The sequence below is a fragment of the Heterodontus francisci genome, chromosome 26 (assembly GCF_036365525.1).
Source record: "Heterodontus francisci isolate sHetFra1 chromosome 26, sHetFra1.hap1, whole genome shotgun sequence".
Lineage (NCBI taxonomy): Eukaryota > Metazoa > Chordata > Chondrichthyes > Heterodontiformes > Heterodontidae > Heterodontus > Heterodontus francisci.
Window position 1 is genome coordinate 54,242,489 of NC_090396.1, and position 7,621 is coordinate 54,250,109.

Genomic DNA, 7,621 nt, shown 5'->3' on the forward strand with positions numbered 1-7,621 from the left:
AGCACAAAATAGGACGTCAGAACGGGGAAAACGAAACTCATAAAAGTCCCGCCTCTGTGACGGCCTCGATCTAGTCTAGTAAAGGGTAGAAAAAAGCCACTTTGTGAAAAACATATGTTGCATTGGCTCATATTGTAGAGTCAGTCAGTTTTGAAATCTGAGTCAATGAGTTTTGGGGCACTGGAACATTTATATTTTCTCTTTAGTGAGTTATTGCACTTGTGCAAGTGAATTTTAGAAATTAGACGTTGAAGGCCAGCGTTAAACACAGTTATTAATAACAGTAGACTGATATCGAATGCAGGGGCCAGATGTAGCGTCCAACTCTAGCTTCAACAGTACACTTAGTGCCCTCAGTGAGAATGTTTCCATTTCACACAGGTTGCCGAGTGAGAATAGCAGTTCTAGACTTGTTTTATGATGAGTTCCTGCTGGGCCCCGCAACTACTAGGAATTGGACTGAGTCCGCCTCAACACGTTCACACAGGACCCTTAACAATCAGACGGAAGAAAACATTTTTTTTAACCCCTGTAACAAAGAGTTATGCTGATAGCGAGAGGAGGAAGGATGGGACGAGGGTCAATCGAAGCATAAACGCCACTATGGACTGGTTGGGCCGAATGGTCTGTTTCTGTGCTGTACATTCTATGTAAGTCTAAGTAATTTGATCGAGATTCAAACCTAGCTTCCAGAGGGGCAAAACGGGACTCACTCAGCTCACTTCTGCTAAGGGCAGCCTCTCCAAACACTCAAGCAACTTCTTTAAGCCAAACCACTCTTTCAGTTATTTGGCCTTCTAGGGCTGAGGAGCACAATTACAGAAAACCCTGAGACGGCAGGAATAGGAAGCAGATAGACTGAGAGGAAACCCTGTAGGAGAGGCTGTGCTGGCAAAAGATGGATAAAGGCAGGGCAAAGCTCAACATATAGAGTTAGTCCTTGTGCTTTCTTAACACATTGCTAAGCTAACATTCCACCCAACGTACTTCACATGAGCATTATCATACAAAGTTTGACACTGAGCCACATAAGGAGATATTAGGACAGGTGAAACAGTGATTTACTTATACATCTCTGTTCAGTCTGTAAGTGTGACCCTGAGCTTCCAGTCGCATGCCCCTTTAATTCCCACCCCACTCTGCACACAGTCTCCTGCACTGCTCCAATGAAACTCAACATAAGCTCAAGGAACAGCATCTCAACTTTCAATGAAGCACTTTTTAGCCTTCCGGCCTAAACAATCAAGGCTGCATAATAGTGACGCCACCATTCCTGGCCAGAATGAAGACAATTAGATTCTGTTTGCTCAGTTCTTAAAGTCTCTTTTTAAATAGTCCCCAGACTGATGTTTGCACGCTCTAAAACCCTATTTGTTGAATAAATAGACTTTGTTTGATGAGTAAAGAATTTGTTTGCTGCAAGCCCCACGTATCTCCAACTCATTGGTGCAAATAGATACTCTGAACATTAAATTGAACAACTGTAGATCATAACCACTTGTTAGGACCAGGTGAGAAAGGGATCTAAGGGTTCCCTCTCAGCCTTTTCTTGGTTTGGCCGTAACAGGGTTTAATTTTTAAAATACTGTGTTTTTGAGCTCCCCCTCAGTGAATCCTTGTTCACTGCTCTCCCAATTATAATGGCAAAGAAATCAACTATACAGGTTTTCTTAGATTTAAACTAGAAAGGTGTAAGTTTATTAACCTTAAAACTCTAATTCGGTTAAAACTACTAAAGATATGTGACGCATGCTAGCATGCACACGCAATAAACACAAACACAGATAGAGACAGAAAAGGAGAAAGAATCTAGGGGAAAGGCTTGAAGCAATATCTAGAGTTCATTTACTGTCTTTTGAGTTTGATGCAAATCTTGCCGTCTTGTTGGGGCCCAGTACACATGTTCAAACTTGCTTCTATGGTTTTGTGTCTTCTTGAAAGTCAGTTGCAGTTTCTTCTTTTCGTGAGAGAGCGAGACAGGGAGATGCTGTCTTCCTTCAAGTTCAGTTGCAGTCTGACTTCAAACTGTTCTGTGAACATAATTCAAACCAAACCTGGGCCAGCAGGCCTGTCATGCGGCTAGCTCTTTTTTCGAGACAACCTGCCCGGTGAGTTTTGTAGATTCTTTCAGTCTTAGTAGACATCCTCAATATTGGGGCTGGAATACTGACCTTCACACCCTCAATGTCTTTCGATCAAAATCCATTTGCTTAATTGAACCAGGGAGCAGTTCCATTGACTTCTCCAGGCAACTGTCTCTTAGAATGAAAATGTTTCCAGTCATTGTCTGTTTAGAATGCAGGTGCAGCCATGTTTTTAGTCCGATACAAGTTTAAAATTTATGTTCCATATGACAAAATTAATATGCCTCATTCTTGGCAGGTGTGGTTTTCATCACACCACCACTCCCATTTCCTAGAACAGGAGCTGGTAATGGTTCTGCTGTTACCATGCACATACCCTTTAGACCCTTTAGATATTGTGTTTCTTTACAGGGGAGAGATGGTGGTGCAGTGGTAATGTCATTGAACTTGTAATCCAGAGGCACAGGCCAATTCCCTGGGGACAAGGCAGCTGATGGAATTTAAATTTAATTAATTAATAAAAATCTGGAACTAAAAGCTAGTAATGGTGCCATGAAACATTAAAAAAAAACCTTCCGGTTTACTAGTGCCCTTTCGGGAAGGAAATCTGCCATCCTTAACTGGTCCAGCCAACATGCGACTCCAGACCTACAGCAATGTGGTTAACTCTTCATGGCCCTCTGAAATGGCTTAGCAAGCCACTCAGTTGTCAAGGGCAATTAGGAATGGGCAACAAATACTGGCCTTGCCAGTGATGGTTTGGCCTGCATTTGTTGTCCATCCCTAATTGCCCTTGAGAATGTGGTGGTGAGCTGCCTTCTTGAACCGCTCAGTCCTTGGGGCGTAGGTAAGCACCTGTTAGGAAGGGAGGTCCATGATTTTGACCCAGAGACAGTGAAGGAACACGATGTAGTTCCAAGTCAGGATGGTGTGTGGCTTGGAGGGGAACTTGCAAGTGGTTGTGTTCCTATGCATCTGCTGCCCTTGTCTTTCTAGGTGGTAGAGGTTGTGGGTTTCAAAGGTGCTGTCGAAGGACCCTTGGTGAGTTGCTACAGTGCACCTTGTATACGGTACACTCAGCTGCCACTGTGCATCGGTGGTGGAGGGAGTGAATCTTGAAGGTGGTGGATGGGGTGCCAATCAAGTGGGCTGCTTTGTCCTGGATGGTGTCAAGCTTCCTAAGTGTTGTTGGAGCTGCACCCATCCAGGCAAGTGGCGAGTATTCCATCACACTCCCACGTTGTGCCACATGGACTGGCATTGGGGACACAGGAGGTGAATTACTCGCCGCAGAATTCCCAGCATCTGACCTGCTCTTGCAGTCACAGCATTTATGTGGCTGGTCCAGTTCAGTTTCTGGTCAATGGTAACCCTAGGATGATGGTAGCGGGGGATTCAATATGGTAATGCCATTGAAATTCAAGGGGAGATGGTTACATTTGCTCTTGTTTGAAATGGTCATTGCCTGGCACTTGCATGGTGCGAATGTTACTTGCCACTCATCAGCCCAAGCCTGGATGTTGTCCAGGTCTTGCTGAATATGGACATGGGCTGCTTCAGTATCTGTTAGCGGGAATGGAAAAAAACTAAACTCCATTTTAAATGTTGTTTGGTATCCTTAGGATTTTCAAACAACAAAATCTTTAGTAACATTATCAACTTCAAAGGAAACCATCTCCATCAGGAAAGACAGCATTTTAGATTAAAGTCCAATTGTTTCCAAACTTTTAGCATCTTTTGTAAGAGGTTTCTAATCCAAGGATTTTTTATAACAAAGATGATTCCAAATTCCAATTCACTGCAATAAATATTTAAAAATCAAAACTGCCGATGTTATATGAGTGAGTCTTATGTCCGGAACTTAAGACTCCCCCAAAACTCGACATGCTAAACTTGAAAGTTCATTGTGGTTGCAAATGACATTTCCAGTTTTATTTTTCAATTTAACAGGTCAATTAACCGTAACAGTATTAATTTAATTCAGACTTATTAACTTATAATACTTATTAACTACACACAGAACAGAATAGCACGTGCTTTTTTAAAAAGATAGGTAAATTACGTCATTTTTCTTGTTCTTTCTTCAGGCGCCTTTTCAAATGACTGTAATAAAACCAAAAACTAAAGAAAAAGTTATTTAACATTCTTATAACAAAAGACTTAACACCAGCTCCTTACACAAACTTTAATCTTTCCCATTATCTCCTTTGCTTATCCTTCTCTCCCTTAAAACCAATATCCAATTCCTGACATTTGCTACTTAAAACAGTCAGTAAAACATGTCTTTAATTTAAACTCCAAAAAAAACTAGAACAGATTTTAAACTGGAACTCCAATTAAAGCAGGAGTTGTAAACTTCAAATTGGATTTCTGCCAAACATCTTCAGACCTTCAAGGCTGAAGCTTATCTCTTAGAAAATTGTTCATTGCCTTTTCACAGTTGCAAAACCAACTTTAAAATAATAAAATTTTAACTTAAAATACAATCTTAAATCGAAATGAACACACTCAACAATCACTTTTCACCCTCATTCAATTCCAAACAACTTAATAGACTCATGCTTTCAACATTAAAGCCAGACAACAAAGAGTTAACGACAGTCAGTTCTACAGAACACAAGCTGTACATCCCAGACATTCAATTCATTTGTGGACGCTTCCAACAATCACACATTCGAATCAAAGACACAGTAACTTGTTTTTACTCTAAAACATAGTCTTTTGTGTCACTCTGCCATAAACTTAGTGAATGCTTATTTTTCTTTTTGTTTCTCTGCCAGCTGTCAGGTAATGGACCCCTCCGGTCCCCACTCGAGCTTCATCTTTTCACTGGCCATACTTGGGTAGGATTAGAACCGTTAGAATCTACTCTCAGAGGTCCACTTTTAACCTAGCGCAATTTGTAGTAGACCGTCTCCTGGCTAACTGTCGGGTCACAAGTCTGTCCGTATTTCATACAACAGGCTTTTGATATATATACGCATACATATATTCCAAACCCTCCTTGACAGTGCCTACGTCTCTTAACGAACTACCTACCACCGTTTGACCATTGTTCAGATCCTGTTCACAAACTTGGCATTCGTCGGTCGCGAAACACCACCCGGCCCCGGGATAAGCTTTAAAGATACTCACCCGGTATTCCTGATGGCATCAAGCGACCGCCGAATCCTGTTCTCAAGTTCGGGATCAGGCTCCAGCCAACTCCCCCTTGGCCCCTTCGGGGTTACAGAAGAGCTGAATTACACCTGATCCTGCCGACTACGCCAATTGTTAGCGGGAATGAATCTAGAAGAATCACTCGACACTCAGGTCTGCTCCAATGTCAAACAGTTTATTACGCCAGCGGGGAGCAGGTCACTGGGCTGTCCAGATGCCTCTCCACCGAACAAAGGAAAATCATCCATACTTATACATTTTTCAAACAGTTACTCAGCCCATCCTGGCTGGACATGATCCAATCATAACGGTTATTGATTACATACATTACACATATTATCAATTAGATTACTCATTAGGCATCATGTGGCTACATGATCAGTTCATAGCAAGCCCCCTGATCATCTTGTGATGTTTCCCAGACCCCCTTATCAACTATCCTTGAGTCTTCACAATGAATCCTTCTACCTCTATCAAGCTTGCATTCCTGATTGCTTCGTGCAGTCTGCAGTTACACAAAGCAGCTGTCTTATACACTGATATGAGGGGCCCTCCTTGGTCAGGCTAATTGCCTGTGCTAAGCAGTACCATGCTCAAGGCTGCAAGCTAACTAACTTGTCCCACAATGCCTTGGGTAAATACTCAATTTTGTAACAATATGTGGCTATACTTTCATCTTATATATATATATATATATATATATATATATGTGTGTGTGTGTATTTATTTAGCTGCATCGGCCACAATTTTTTTCCTTCTACAGTATCTGAGGAGTCACGAATGGTGCTGAACATTGTGCAATCATCAGTGAACATCTCCATCTCAAAGGAAAGGTCATTGATGAAACAGCTGAAGCTGGTTGGGCCTAGGACTCTGTTGGCGACTGCCGTCCAACCCATGACCTGTATGTAACCTGATATGTGGGGAAAGTAGTGTGTTCGGCTAAAAGTGGTCAATAAGTGTCCACAGCAGGGAAGTGGGATGTATTGAAGCAGCAATGTGGTGTAACTGAACTGATAAAGGGGATGTGAATGTGATGAAACCTGCAAGGTGGTCATTAAGGCATGTCTAAACTATAGCTAAATTTGTAACCGACGCGCCATGTGGGCTGTTTGCTTGGACACCGGGGGTGGGGGGGGGGGGTCGGCAGAGTGAAGCAATGCCTTGTTATCAGACAAGGGATAGAGAACAGAGAACTAGCTATGAAATATGGTTGAAACTTGAGGGGTGAGGCTACCAAAAATAAGCAGATGTCAAAACCAGTGAAGGGTTGACTGACTGTGGCTGATGTAGCGCACCCGCAGTGTTAGCAACAGCTGACCAACCAATCACTGTACATCGGGTAGTCAGGTCTGGCCCATCCCGCGCTGATCACGCAGGTAGCATGCACGAAACAGGGTATAAGAAAGCGTGCTCCGAAGTGCTGGCTCGCTAGCTCAGGACTAAGTAGTCTGATCAACTATTTGGAGAATCGGAAGGGGAGGACTGATCATCTGCTCTGTTCCAACTCTCAGATGAACCTGAGTACCTAGCTTACGTGGACTCGTGAGTATACTCCCTGTTGAAGATAAGATGTTGAAATGCTGAATAAACGTGCTATGTGTGAACAATAATTTGGCAGTCTTGAGTCGTTGATACCCAGAAAAAACTTCCAAACCAGTAGTGGGGATAGACTACAACACTACTCTGAGGAACTCCTGTAGTGATGTCCTGGGACTGAGATGACTGACCTTCAACAACCACTACCATTTTCATTTTTGTTAGGTATGACTTCAACCAACAGAGTTTTCCCCGATTCCTATTGACTCCAGTTTTACTAGGGCTCTTTGATGCCATACTCAGTCAAATGACGCCTTGAAGTTATGGGCAGTCACTCTCACCTCAATTGAGAATCAAGCTGAATAAATAAGGTTCAAGAGGGGAAGTGAAAAACAAATAAAAGAAGCAAAGGGAAAGTATGCAAAGAGACTTGCAGCTAACATAAAAGGAAATCTCAAAGTCTTCTATAGGCACCTAAATAGTACAAGGGTGTTTTAGAGGAGGAGTGGGGCCGATTAGAGACCTAAAAGGGGACTTATGCATGGAGGCAGAGGGCATGGCTGAGGTACTAAGTGAGTACTTTGCATTTGTACCAAGGAAGATGATTCTACCCAAGTCATAGTGAGAAACTGGATGGGCTAAAAATTGACAAAGAAGAGGCTGGCTGTACTTAAAGTTGACAAGTCACCAGGACTGGATAAGATGCATCCAAGAATACTTAGGGCAGTAAGGGTGGAAACTATGGAGTCACAGGCCATAATCTTCCAATCCTCCTTAGATACAGGGGTGGTACCAGAGGACTGGAGAATTGCAAATGTTACACCCTCGTTCAAAAAAAG